Source organism: Maniola hyperantus, chromosome 8 (assembly GCF_902806685.2).
Source record: "Maniola hyperantus chromosome 8, iAphHyp1.2, whole genome shotgun sequence".
NCBI lineage: Eukaryota > Metazoa > Arthropoda > Insecta > Lepidoptera > Nymphalidae > Maniola > Maniola hyperantus.
The window spans coordinates 7,499,823-7,513,670 of NC_048543.1; the positions used below are offsets into that span (position 1 = coordinate 7,499,823).

A 13,848-nucleotide genomic window follows, 5' to 3' on the forward strand; every position below is an offset into this window, starting at 1 on the left:
ACGGAATCCTCAGTGCGCGAGTCTGACTCGCACTTGGCCGGTTTTTTTATATCAAAATAAATATCGTAATTTATTTATTCATGTAAGACAACTAGTTTATCTTATTCCAAGTCTGTGACTCTACCACAGCCGGCTTAGAATGCAGATTCTAATAAGAAGAGCCGGCAAGTTACTCAGCAGTTGCTTTTTCGAATAATACAAAGTTATAATATTGACAATGCACACCATCTTGTGGGCAACTAAAAGTTCAGCCGGTATTTTCAATTTCACCCTCGGTGGCATATGACCGACAAATTTTGAAATGTTCAAAAATCGTATTAACGCCTAGTGCTCTTGGAGGATAACAATAACTAAATACCATCTGCGTTCCATCGCGGGTAAAAATGAAGTAAAATAAGCACAATAAAGTTTAATTAGTTTAACGAGGAAATGTATATACATTATATATGTATAATATTCATAGTGATCGTTCAAGTGCATATTCTATTACGCAACGTGGGGGAGTCGTACTCGCGTCGCCACTTCACGTCTTATCCAGAGGCTTCTTCGAAAAGTGCAGAATCGTTTTCCGATCGTCTAAAACCACTATGATGTTAATATATTGCTTCGAATTAGAAAATCATACGTTTTTAAAAACTAAGATATAGCTAAGAAATATAGGATAGTCTTTAACGTATAGCTAACCCTGAATATTTAGTTATTGTCAAAAGAAGACACATCTGTACGACGCTGTTAATCGTCAGAAATACCGACGCCCGAGTGATTTTAGTCACAAAGCAAACCATCCTAACAAAATTTTAGTCAATACTAAGGAGCACCTGAATTTGGCAGTAGTTCTGCTTGCTGATAAGAACTAGTCTATAAGTAAAAAAGTATTCAAAGACCTTATTACAAAAACGCTGTGGTTTAAAACTGACGTTAAAATCGTGCATCGTATAGGACCACGAGGATAGACCACGCCTAAAGTTTTTGTAATAAGATAATTTGTATCGAATTGGCTTTTAACTAGGCAGATCTGAAAGATCTGTTTAATAATGGTTAGGAATAGAATAGAATAGAATAGAATTTTTTTATTCATGTAAACTTTTTACAAGTACTTATGAATAGTCAGGTAGTTTTAATTTACCACTGGTTCGGAATAGGAACTGTACCAACCTAATTAAATAGTTACTGCACAAAAAAGCGCTCGTAAGGCTCTTACATTTTTTAACTGTAAGTAACCGGGCAACGTACAGGTTAAGTCTGTCTCTTGTCTGTCTCGGGAAACTGGATGTGGTTGAATTCTGCTACAAAATAGCCACTTTTGCGTTTAATTTATAGGGTATACGTGTATTTACTGACAGAAGAAAGTTTTGTACGGTCATAGTGCTGGAGAGGACAGAGTTAGTTACAAAAGTTGGAAGCTGCGTGGAAGTCGGTCAGTCCTAATTGCTACCCAAAATTAATTGTCCCTGCTTCTGATAGGTTCCTAAGCACAGTGTTATATTAAAAAATGGAGATCATATTATTATTGAGATACTTAATTTCATTTAATTTGCTTTTTTTTTTTACTAAGAGTGTTTTTACCCTGTCTTATAACGCGTTTAAATATAAAATATAGGTATCATTTCTCCCGTCCTAATTCCAAATAGCGTCAAAAACGTGGAAATTTAAAGAAACAATTTTTTACAAAATAATAATACATATGACCGAGTTTTTTTAGTTAGGGTCTTACGTCACATTCTTTATTAGAAACATCAGGTTTGAAAATTCTCCTATTTTTTATCGATAACTCAATTACGACTTTTTGCAGTTGATCGCTTTTTAGAAATAGTTTTGCAGTTATATTTACAACATTTATTTTTATTTTATTTTATTTATCCAAGAACAGCCCACAGAATTACACACTCAAAATTATACAAAATGTTATCGAGTTTTACAGGTCCCGTGTAACTCTAATTACGGACCGTTACAACATCATAGTTAAAAATATCATGCCTAAGTTAAATAAGCAGATATTTGAGCAATTTACAAAATTATACGTTACGGGGTGTAGATGTGCCAGAACGAAACAGTAATTACCGCATTTAGTGTGACGTCACATAATTACAGGCAGTGTGTAGGGTGCATTAGCGACACAATAGCTAAGCGATCAAAGGGGGAACCAGCTGATAACAGATTATCTATGTTTTATTTTGCTACCCTGCATATACCTATTTTAATGACACCTATCTTTGGTTTGATAATGCACCAATTTATAGATACATATAAAAAATACTTGTCCTGACTGACTGATTTATCAACGCACATCCTAAAGGCTCCCCCCACACAAGCGCGTTATTATCGGTCGATAATATCGCATGCGTTATTGCGATATCTGTTTTCAGTACATTTTGTATTAGGATGGTCATGTAGTTACACACTGCTGCGATAATACGTCCTACTTCCATTGCGGCGTTATTATCGCCTACATGACCATCCTAATACAAAATGTACTGAAAACAGATATCGCAATAACGCATGCGATATTATCGACCGCTAATAACGCGGCTGTGTGGGGGAGCCTTTAATCTCCGGTTTTAGAAAATTGAAATTTTGACAGTGTTTCTTGTATGACGTATCTAAGTACCCACAGAAAGAATTGTTTAAGATTCCACCCATAGTGGGGTAAGAGGGAGTGAAAATTGGTAGTTGGTTGGTTATTTTTTATGTTATATATCTATGTAAACTGGATTTGGACTTCAAGTTAAGAATGAAAAAATACGTGTTCCGGGAAAGGTTTTCAAAAATTCCACTCGAGTGAAGACGGTGTGGGTCAGCATATTTTTCAAACATTACCATAAAAGCTCTCACCAAATCCAGCTAAGTATGTAATATCTGAGCAGTAGTACTTAGGCGATTACTATAAGTAGCATGCTATGTCTAGATCAATGTAAGCAACCCTAAACTGGTATAGCTGCTGAATGCTGACGTGTCATCTCGTCCAGTCAGAACTAAACGCATTATCGGGGATCGCGCGACGTCGGGGGGCGCGTCGTCGCGCGTCGTTTCCACTTGGTTATGCCTTTTATCCAACGATTCATTACAGCAAGGGGAGCGAACAGATAGCCACATTTATTACTTTTGTCAGCGGAAAAATGAATTTACACGCCAGTAACCTTGATTTTATGAATATTTTAAACCGACTTTACGCGTTACGATTTGATGTCTTTTTGCTACCAATATGAGATTTGTTTAATTAAGTGAACTTCTTGTTTTTATGATGATGGTGATGATTGAATCCTTTTATTCCCTCGTGGAACTTAGGACTGCATCTGTAGTTTTCCATGTCCTACTGTTTTTACCCGACTACGGCAAAGCCAAAAGGAAGGGTTATGATTTTGGCAGTTTATGTATATATGTATGTCGGTTTGTATTTATGTGTGTTCTACTGTAGTAGCTAAACTACTGGGTCGATTTTAATGAATGAGGTGTCAATTAATTCGTTGTTATGGTCCAGGTGACATAGGCTACATTTTATATTAACGAAAAATATGATCGAACCCCCAACCTCCCGAATGGGAGACTGACGTATAAACCGACGTCTATCACAGCAGTAGTATAACCATTTATTTATTAAATTGGTCTCTACAGTACTATTATTACATACTTATAGGTACTCATTATGCCAACGTCTACTCTGATAAACAACGAACAGTGACAGGAGGGAGAGCGCTCTAATTCAATCGTGATGCACAATGACTCTCTGTGTTTAGAAAATTTTATAAAGTATAGTATTAAACTACATTAAACATTAAATGCTTGATACGTACCTACTGTACGTGCCTGACCATCACATAGGAAAAAACGTAGTGATTACTTATATTCTCTTTTACACAGGGTTAAGAGGGCGCAGTACGGTGTCCTCTTCATACAAACGTGATTACTACATTATATTTTGATATTGTACGCTCAAAACTAAGTATTATAATGGTTTGCCTTGCTATTATCTAGGTTTATTGATTTAAAAAATATATATAAAAAAAGATTGATTTTAAAGTTACGAGCCTCCGAATATTCTTATTTTAACACTTAAAAGACTTTAAAATTATGACAACTTTGGGCGTAAATAAATAAGATTAGGAGTGTGAAAATTTGAAAACAATTTAACTTTAAATATAGTTTATTTATTTATTAGTTGAAATGTCTTTACTTTGCAAACATACATTTAATATTTTTAACTTCACCACCCAAACCATCGTGCCTCTCACCGTTCTCATACAATGTAAGGTGAAAGTTACCCACGTGCGTCGGAAATTTCGGTCGAGCGCGACTCGACTGCGTCACCTTAAATACTACTTATAGGTATAAAGATACTTTTATGCAACACGGGCGACCACCGGCGGTGAAAATATAAATCCTCTTTATTCCCTGTCCAACCGGAATCTGGCTTTGTTTTTCGTTTATTTTTCGGTTGCCTAGCAGAGGTACATCATTAAAAAACATTACAAGTACATTAACAAAACAAAACATAATCTCTTATGTTAAGTTTGCAATAAGTACTTAGTGATTCTATTCTGTTCTATATTTCAGTTTGTGAATATTCCATTATTGGTTTCGATAAAACACTATGCTTTTTCGAAAGTTTTATAAACGGCTTTTAGATTATTTTATAAAACAGCTAAGTAAGTAAAGTTTGTAATAAGAACAGCGATAGCGGACGTTATAGGATTACCGCCATAATATGCAGTTCAGTTGCAGACTCGCACCTGCATGTCTCCTATTTGCTGTCAGCGCATTTTAATTTCATTTTCCTGCCAAGTACGTTCGAACGAGCGTTTTAATTATTGGAGAATAAACGCGAAATATCTCGCCTGTGAGTCTGCAGCCTACGATACAGAAATTCGCACTAGTTGCCGGTATGTATCCTGTAAATATCCGTAGATTTCCCTATGAATATAGATATATAGTATTATTTCTACTTATTAGGTTCTACGAAAAGCCTACGGAAATTATCAAGTAATTACCATTTTTATTATAAAAAGTTAAGCTAATGCCCGCGACTTCGTTCGCGTGGATTTTGGTTTTTGAAAAACCTGTGGGAACTATTTGTTTTTCCGAAATAAAAAGTAGCCAATGTCACTTTCCAGGTCTTAAACTATACTCATGCAAAAAAACACGTCAATCCGTTGCCCCGTTGTGACGTGATTGAAACACAAACCAATAAACTGACAAACAAACACACTTTCGCATTTATAATATGGGTAGGTAGGGATTATTTGAGGGATATAAAGTTCAAAGAAGGTCAAGTTTGAAATGAAATTCCAGCATAAATATTTGAGTACATATTAATGGTAACAACACATAAGTTATTCTGAACACCAATTTGTAGATTAGGACAAACAATTTAACTAATAGAGGTAGATTTCTTCAATTTTAAAAGACATTTCTGTGTAAGACGTTAAGAGGCAGAGGGGGCACTTAACGTATCACAATATGCACTTGAAACTCTCTATGAATACCTTCACACAGGGAGGTATTATGGTGATAGTTAATTCCTTTAGTAAAAGTTCATTATTATACACAAACAACTAAACTTCTTTTAAAGCAACACTTGTTAATGTAATTATTTCAGTGGTTGTATCCTTTAAAATTATTTATTAGTTCTATAGCTTTTATATAAAAAGTTTTATATTTTTAATTTACTTTGTATAGCTACTATGTAAGCATTGCATAAATTTAAAATATCGAATAAAACTAGATGGTATTTTTTATTTGTACTAAATAAAACACCGATTTCGGCCCTGGTGAGTACGTGGGAGGAGGGGTAGCTATTACACCCCAGGAGTCACCCCCTCTAATTGATTTACAATTGTCGGTTAAATTTGTTTCCCGACCACCCAGCGATCGGGGATCGTAAAATGTATAACTATGGTGGTTATGGACAAAGCCGAAAAGTTAACCGATTCATTGTATTATATAATTTAACTACTATTTCAAATTAATAAATAATTTGAAAATAAAAAAACTCCAAGACTTCAAAACTCCAACCAATAACATATTTCAGCTATGTTTAAGAAAAAAATGCTACAACTTAGCTCATAATAATATTTTAGCGTTTAAACTATAGCCTATATCACTCAGGAATAATGTAGCTATCTACTCGTGATTAACCCCTACAAACAGACTTATAAACTTTACCTATTTATAATATTATAGTATTAGTAGATATAGATGATAATAATACATCAAGAGTATGATGTAATCTAACTAGATCATAATACCTTTTCAACATCTTGCTTAATAATAACTTTTCTGTAAAAAAAATGTACCTACTGCACGTACATTTCTTGAATGGGAAGTGCAACAGGCAAGAATAAGAATAAATACTGTACATACTACTATTTTTTTCTCCCCGCACTTCATTTAAATATAAATGAGGTTAGACTGAATAAGAACTTTGACTGAATTAATTAGTTCTTTCTTTCCTTATTTCCTTTTAAAGCTCACTCCATTCACTGAGAGTTGGTTAGATTCTTTCCAGAAATTTTTGAGAAGAATCTTAGTACCTATCTAACTATTTTTTCCATGGAAACTTGTCAGTGAAAAGCTTTGTCAACTTAGGAAAGCCGCTTCATGTGAATAAAACATGTAATTCATGTAGAAGCCTTATTAGGAAGCTACGGATGACTGCTACCACGCGACACAAACCATTGCTGCAACTTTTAAATACTGTACATTTACTTACACAGCTAACAAATAATTATATTTTTTCTCAAAGTAGGTACTTTAAATTTTTAGTCTTATAAATTTTACTAGCTGATGCCTGCAACTTAATTCGTGTGAATTTAGGTTTTTAAAATCCCGTGGGAACCCTTTGATTTTCTGGGATAAAAAGTAGCCTATGTTACTCTCCGTCCTTTCAACTAGGTATCTCAATGCCGAACATAAAGTCTGTAAGATTACAGTCCATTTTTTAATCCCGGAAACCAAATTAACATTTCATGTGTTGTCTGTTTTTTACGGCTTTAATAGTGATGTGATGCAATCGATACTTTCCGATAAATATTTGTAGGTGTTCTTGTCAGATGTGTAATGTGATGAACAAAATGTGTTGAAAATAATTCCAATTCAAATGAAATAAATATGGGCTGATTCTCAATTTATGACTTTTATATACTATTGAAAACTTCCTAAGGTGAATTATTTTTTGTATTTTTGTTACTACTTATTCTATACTTCTTTCAACTAATATATATGTGGTTAGTGCTACTTTTTAACCTTGTAGTCACACATCTCATATGTTTATTTTATTCGTTATGCACGAAATATTATTTTATTAACGATTTTAATCCGAACCGGAACCATGAGGACAACACGATTTTGCTTAAGTTTTACATTTCTAGTTGTCATTTTAGTCTTTGGGATTAAAAATAGACTATAGTTAGGGCGTGAAAGAAGGACAAGCAAACACACTTTCACAATTATAATATTAGTAAAGATACTTAGCTACACATATAATGGTATCTATGAGCAGCTATTATTTAATTAGCAGCAGTATATAGTTATTAATCTATGAGCAGCAGTTATTTAATTAATTAGAATATGTGCTAGTAGTCCAAAATTATAAGTGTTTATATCTCTTCCTTTCTAACTTAGATTAAGGTTTAGTTAGTTCCTAATTAAGAAATACAGAATAATGAAGATAAAAATAATAGCCTATCAATAAATCATGCCACATTCTCACATTTCTTCCGCGGACATAATAGAGTTATGACAAAAATGGCGATGCTTCCCAAGAAATATCACTTGGTGAACCCGAGACGCTTGTTAGCGACTCCGCTTTTATTTATGGCCAGATTTATTTTATGACCGGGGCTGAATGTGGATTCGAACGAGGTGGAAATCTGTGACGAAAACAATATCCCACTGATTTGGGGCGTAAACTCTGATAAATCTTAATATATAAAAGGAAAAGCTGACTGACTGACTGACTGACTGATCTATCAACGGCTAACGCATAGCTCAAACTACTGGACGGATCGGGTTAAAATTTAGCATGTAGATAGCTATTCTAACATAGACATCCGCTAAGAAAGGATTTTTGAAAAATAGGGGTTTGAAATTTGTGTGGTCTGTGATGACTGATGGTAGAAAATTAATCTGCGCAGTAATTTTGTAGGTATTTATACTACAACGGAATATAACGACAAGTCAAGATAGCAATCAGGGTATGAGGCGGGGAGACGCCCTGCACACCCGCACGTCACCCAGCGCTACTAATATTATAAATGCGAAAGTTTGTGCGAATGTCTGTCTGTCTGTCTGCTATCTTTTCACAGACCATCTATTGAACCAGTTTTGATGTTTAGTACAAAGACAGCTTGCAACCTGGAAACGGATATACTATTTTTTATCCCGCAGAATTGAAGTTTCCACAGGATTTCTAGAAACCCAAATCCACCCGAACAAAGTCGCGGGCATAATGTTATTATAAATATTAAGTAGGTATGATGATATTTTTTCACTTCAATAATAGGATTTTTTCAATGAGCTACTTTATAAAAAAATTCAACATTAAGCACTAAAATCCGTATTCGAATTTCATGAAATACACTGAAAAGCAAAATCAAACAATGCGAAACGTGCTCCGAGCCACCTTTCAGTAGAACTGTATTTCTAATTTAAATTTTATTTTCTCGAAAAAGGGAGTTTACCAAATAGAAATATCATAAAAATGGAAAGCAAACAACATAGCGCGTATTTGCGGTGATATTTGGTTCGGATTCTTATTCTCTTTGTCGGTAATCTGGCGGGAGGTGCGGTGCGCACGTTCCAGCTCGGCCTTTATTGTTTCTTGAATTTCTACGATCGGTCGACATCCCTCCTGTACAATACATATACAAAACGTGTACTTCGTAGAAATTGATTTTATTACGCTTACTTACTTGTAATTAATAGGTATATATGTAATTTGACGTGCGTATGATTGTGTGAAACGGATTTAAAACATCATGATGTCTTAAAATCGGACACCGATTTAAAGGATCTGGCTCTAAGGAGCCAGCGCGTGCCAGACCTTATTTTATAAAAGCTGAAAGTTTATCTGCGTACTGTCCCCAAGACTGGGAGGAATGTTTGTTTGGATGTGTGTTTGGATAATGGTGGCTTTGGGAGAAAACAGGTAATAAAGGTGTACAAAATCTTTATCAAACTTTGACGTCAAAGTATCAAGTCTATTTTTTTAAATATTTTCTTCAGAGTAGTATTAGAAATCACGACGTCATGCATTGCCAGACAGTTAGTATGGTGGCAACCTCTTACCAGACACTTTTAAAGTTTAATAAATTCGGATTAATAATTTCAGATTTTTCGCCTTACGTGTGCTGTAAGACCTAAATATCTACCCGCCAACATGATTCTAAGTCAAGGGGAAGTACCCTACAGGTTTCTTGACAGACACGGCAGACAAACGGATAGACAACGAAGTGATCCTATAAGGGTCCCTTTTTCCTTTTGAGGTACGGAACCCTAAAAACAAAAACCAGCTAATAAAAAAACATAAATACCTAGATAACTCATTGATTTATACAATAGATACTACAAAAGGTACTACAAAAATTCATTGCTTATAGCCGACTGTAAAATGTAATCAGTTCTTATACGGCACACTGTAAATAAATTGGAGAGAACTCTCGAAGAAGAAAGATCCGTACAAATCCCCGCTTAATCCCGAAAAGCGTTTTGAAATCCAGGTTAGTTGTAAATATCAATTACGCAAATACCCTGGCTTAGGGTGTAAATGGTTTACACGGTGCGAACGAATTGTGTAAACTCAAGGGGTGAGAGTAATGACCGATACCGTAGCTCTTTCGTAGCAGACGTAGGCTTCGTAGCAATTCAATTTATGTATTTCAGAATGCGCGATGATAAGAATACTTAGGGTGAGATCTATAGAGCGCACTCTGACTTTGCTTAGACTTAAGACAGAGTCAAATCTCTCACATAAATCTGTCTCGTTTAAATTCAATCTTAAGTCAGCAAAGTCAAAGTGCGCTCCTCCGGTGCGATGTAGATCTTCCCCATAGTGTATCTGTCTGCTCCATATTTCTCATAGCAGAGGGTCCTGACCCTTTCTATTAATCACATAAAAGTAAAAGGTTTACTTGGAATAAAAAAGCGGTATATTTCCAGACCTTTCCTCATGCGGCTCGACTCGATTTCGACTAAATAATAATTATTATGAGATGTTAGTGATAATAACCGGGAACAACAGCTTCATGGACTCTTCAAGGTACTGAGAAATGTTTAAGCTCTTTGATTTTACGGGACCTTATCAAATTTCATTAAAATCGGTTCAGCGGATGGGCTTCAAAAACCTACCAGACAGACAGATACACTATCGCATTTATAATATAAGTATGGAAACTATAGAGAAGTTTGATTCTAAATACCAAAATAAATGGTGTATAATTGTCGTAAGTCCCGGCGGGGGAGGCTAATTAAATAGCGGAGGCTTCCGCATGTTCTCCATTTATGCGATCTTAATTAGTGTGAAGCCGTAGCACAATAACCTTTTAGGTCCAGCTGCATTACAGGTAGTTGTAATTATGTAACAGCTACCGTTAAAGTTAACCATCCATAAAAAGACAAAATCCGTATTCTATCCTCCATGATTAAGGTTGAAGGTAAAATATTAAACTAAAGCTAACAAAACTTGACTTGTGCAACATAATTATTTTTATTGATGGCCAAAGTTTAACGGTAACCATAAAGTAACTTTAACCGCCTGTTATGCAATTGGATCTTAGACGTCATACTGTCATCAAAAGTTTATGAACTCCTAACATTGAGGGGTTTGTTAACGAAGTTATTAATCACACATACCTATGAGGATGAACTATGAATCATAGTAGGTACCGTGGTTCATATTTTGCGGTATGATAAATTTCCTGTATAAAAATATATCTCCACAAAATACACCTGACAAATTATTTATATAATCTAAGTAATAATTATTCGAATCTCTTCGTCTAGCCAGCGTTGTGGACAATGTCCACAATTCTTATTCTGAGAGTAGTGGTCCGCGGCGATGCACGAAGGGTTGTTGATAATGATGAATCCTTTTTACCTAGTAACTCAATATCCAGGTAAAGAACATTCTATGCGCAAGTTTGTTTAAAAATAAATAATATTTTCCAAGGCTTGAAAATGATCTACAGCAATAAAGAAAAAATGGAAAAAAGTACAAGACACAGGCAATTGGATAGAGGTCCCATGGGCATATTCCCAATGGCGTACTAAGTTGACATCGTTTCGTAAAGGCAATTTTAATATTCGTAATTGTGTCGCCAGGATTGCTATCGATTTCCATCACCAATATGACATCACTACCCCTATTATAAATGCGAAAGTGTGTTTGTTTGTTGGTTTGTCCTTCAATCACGTCGCAGCGGAGAAACCGATCGACGTAATTTTTTACATGGGTAGGTATAGTTTACGACGAGAGTGACATAGGCTACTTCTTTATTCCGGAAAATCAAAAAGTTCCTACGGGATTTTCAAAAACTAAATCCACGCGTACGAAGTCGCGAGCATCAGCTAGTTTGATATAATAGCACGAGAGCCCTTAGTAAATTTTAAGGTGTTTCACAAAAGCTGAAAATCAGTCTCGAGGTACTTCTCCCGTTAATAGAGAATGGCCCACAGGATCTACCAGGACGTCTATCTCGGGGTCACAATTTTTAAAGGTTGAAGTAGCAGGTTACTCAGGTGGCTCTAATAAAGTCTGGCGTTGTAAAAAACATCTATTACAAGTGGTGCTCCTACGTCACATGGAACAAGTGTAGTAGTTTTTATTTTAATAGGTATTTACTTGCATTTTAAACAACTTCAAACATGCCTGCCCTTATCATCATCATATTTAGCGTCATCCAAACCTACGCGACTAACAAAAAGGGGACCTCAGCCGTACCATATTTATTGGCGCCATGCACACCTATGCGACCATTGCATCTGCACGTATAGATGCGCGTCGTAGACGTTCCCGCATCGTTCGGTATGGCCGTGGTAAAACTTTAAACTTTAAAGGCGTCTTGCAGGGAGTTGCCACGACACTGAGTGTCAGGCAAATGTATGACGTGATTTGTAATACTATTTCGAAGAAAATATAAAAAAATCGACTTTATACTTTGACCTAAGATTTTTAGCCCTTTATTACCCATTATCTCTCAAAGCCATCATGATCCAAACTTCGCAAAGTCGCTGACCGTTCCTCCCTGTATTGGGGATAATACGCAGTGAAATTTTCAGCTTTTATAAAATAACGAAGGTCTGGCACGCGCTGGCTCTCTCTCTCTAATAGTAAACACGTTCGTACAAGAATTCATATCACACGCTTATCGTGCAAACTTCATAAAGTGTGATAAATTACAATTCTGGCTTTCAGGTAAACTGATAATAATTTATTATTAGAAACATGAAGAGCTACTAACATTACCTATGTCATTTTTGGATTTTACAGTTAGGTGGCCTGAATAAGCACAGATTAGGGAGAAAACTGAGGCAACCCTTTGCCCAGCCGTGGGACAGTAAATACAGTAACAGGCTTACTTAGATTAGATCGGTATTTAGTCATTTTATTAAGGTTCTAGCTGACTTGCACCAGCTAGCACCAGCCATCAACCAGCTAACTGACAAGGCATTCCGAACCAGTGGTAGATGCATCCGACGATTCGAAAGTAGGTACTTGTAAAAGTTTACTCGTCTTGGCGGGGGCTGGCGGGCGTCTGATTTGAATAAAAAAGATTTTTATTTTATTTTTATTTTATTTTATCAATCTACTAATTAAACAACTGGGTCTAGAAAACTTGAGATTTTTCATGTAGGTTTTCTATGTAACGCGAAAGTATCGTAGATAACGTAGCTAGGGAAGCCGGAGGTATCGGCTAGTATCTTAATTTTGATATTGGGCATAGAGATGGATTGCTTCGAGTGACTGAGTTAAACCTAGCGGTCATGATATCCTGATGAGTTTATCTATTCGAAGTTTTCTTTTATTGTGAAACCTGTTATAGCTATATTTTTGAAACGATGTGCTTATATTATGTCTTATACTTGTGCATTTTATGTAGGTATAACTTTTACACGCACTGTACAATCACTACAATTCACTAGTAATAAAGGTGTCGTCAGAGCGAGCGGTTGTTTTATTGTCTAATTGCATTGGAGGCGTAACTGTAGTCATAAAAATCGTTGGAACATTTTAAATTATATAGATTTTTAAAAATCCAGTGGAAATTCTATGATTTTTCAGAATAAAAAGTAGGCAATCTCTTTACCTATATCCATACAAAAAATCACGTTATTTTAAGGACAAACTAACAAACCGAGCTAGTTGTAAGGTAGTGATATAAAGAATAATAATAAAAGTAGCTCGACACACTTATTGAAATGATATAACAATAGTAATACAAATAAAAATAAATCTCAGAAAACAAGTTGCCAACTTTTCTCCCTGCTAGTTCAATCATAAAAACAAATTGGCAGGGCTGACAACGTAATTCCGTCCCTGAGGACGGTAGTGTAGGGCACAGAATGAGTATGATCACATGCTGTGATCGCGAAGGCATAAAACTTAACTATGACTTGATATACCGTAACAAGGGTCGGGAAATTACTTGACAGTTGAAGACATTTGGAGAGGTAATTGTGGCCCTTATTGAAAAGGTACCGAGAAACTGAAATTGAATGTAACTACACAACTAATTAATTAGGGTCAACAAATATATCACTAGTCACTACTCATATCATAAATACGAAAGTGTGTTTGTGTATTAGTTTTTCCTTCAATCACACATGGCACAACGGATTGACATGATTTTTCGCATG

General features: G+C 35.5%; 1 protein-coding gene across 3 annotated transcripts in view; it reads right to left on the bottom strand.

Moving 5' to 3' along the window:
* VGlut (Vesicular glutamate transporter) overlaps positions 1–13,848 on the bottom strand; it is a 78,261-nt gene that overhangs the window by 18,030 nt on the left and 46,383 nt on the right. The window lies entirely within an intron of this gene.